This window comes from Aplysia californica, unplaced genomic scaffold (genome assembly GCF_000002075.1).
Source record: "Aplysia californica isolate F4 #8 unplaced genomic scaffold, AplCal3.0 scaffold01491, whole genome shotgun sequence".
In the NCBI taxonomy this organism is placed as follows: domain Eukaryota; kingdom Metazoa; phylum Mollusca; class Gastropoda; order Aplysiida; family Aplysiidae; genus Aplysia; species Aplysia californica.
The window spans coordinates 22,681-23,793 of record NW_004798761.1 but is presented as its reverse complement, the minus strand read 5'-3'; the positions used below and the strand labels follow the sequence as shown (position 1 = coordinate 23,793).

The window sequence follows — 1,113 nt, the reverse complement described above, 5'->3', positions numbered from 1 at the left end:
AGGCGGAGGGAGAGGGGAAGCAGGGGAGGAGAGGGGGGTGACTCGAGGGGATGGAAATGAGGTGGGTGTTCTATCCTCAGCTCAAAGACTGCTGTCAAAACTTATTGTTTATTGAAACGTAAGTGAGCCCACATAAACATTAATAATGTTTCCGTAACTTTTAACGAACGTATGAGAACATGGCTGCACATCGGAACTTTTGTTTGAAGTGTAGGTGTTTGAACGCCCCCCTTCGACACTATTTAGGAGTAAAAAAAACCCCAAAAACTTAAATATGGGATTTATTTTTGTAGCACTCATCCAATTATTTCTTGGACAATAATGATGAACTCAGTACTAGAGCAACCATTTGGATGAAAACCTTGTACACTGTCCATGCCAGTCTCGATCAAAGGCACTTTTCAAAGACTGCTCTGTATAAGGGACAACCCCCACATCTCTCTATTCTAGCAAGTTATCGATATCTCCACAGTTAAAGAATCCACAAACACTGTAACTAATACCAGTGGATAATTTCAACAAATGTAGTAGCATTAAATGTCGCCCCCCCCCTCCCCGCCTCCCCACATTTCAACAAATGTAGTAGCATTAAATGTCGCCCCCCCCCCTTCCCGCCTCCCCAAATTGAGACAAAAAACATTAATTTGTTAAATTCTCGGCTCTTTCTTTAAACAACCGACTAATCCATGAATATTCACTGAATTTTTCTCAACAACTAAAGGTCAATGAGAAAACCATAGCTATATACATATACCTAGGTTTTCACCTCAAATGGCAGAATAGCCAATGGTGTTTTCACACAATGTTTTACACAATATTTACACGGAAAGACAACGAAAAGAGAGAGAGAATAGAAGAAGGTAATAATACTATATCGATGGTGTATAGTTATGCTCTAACCACGTAACGGGTGCAAGGGTCAAGGGTCAGAATGCCCTATACTATGTTCGGATAACAAGACTGTGGGCCAACTTTTATGGCGTCTTTTAGCATTTAAGGGAATCAGAAAAGTATATATTTTTTCTTTGGCTATTGAAGAAAAGGATATCTAAAGATAAAATAATAATGATAATGGTGACATTATGACAATAATAATAATTGTTATAATAATAA

General features: G+C 38.5%; 1 protein-coding gene across 1 annotated transcript in view; it reads right to left on the bottom strand.

Moving 5' to 3' along the window:
- LOC101864669 (agrin) overlaps positions 1 to 1,113 on the bottom strand; it is a gene marked incomplete at its 3' end in the record, with an annotated part of 21,647 nt that overhangs the window by 18,866 nt on the left and 1,668 nt on the right.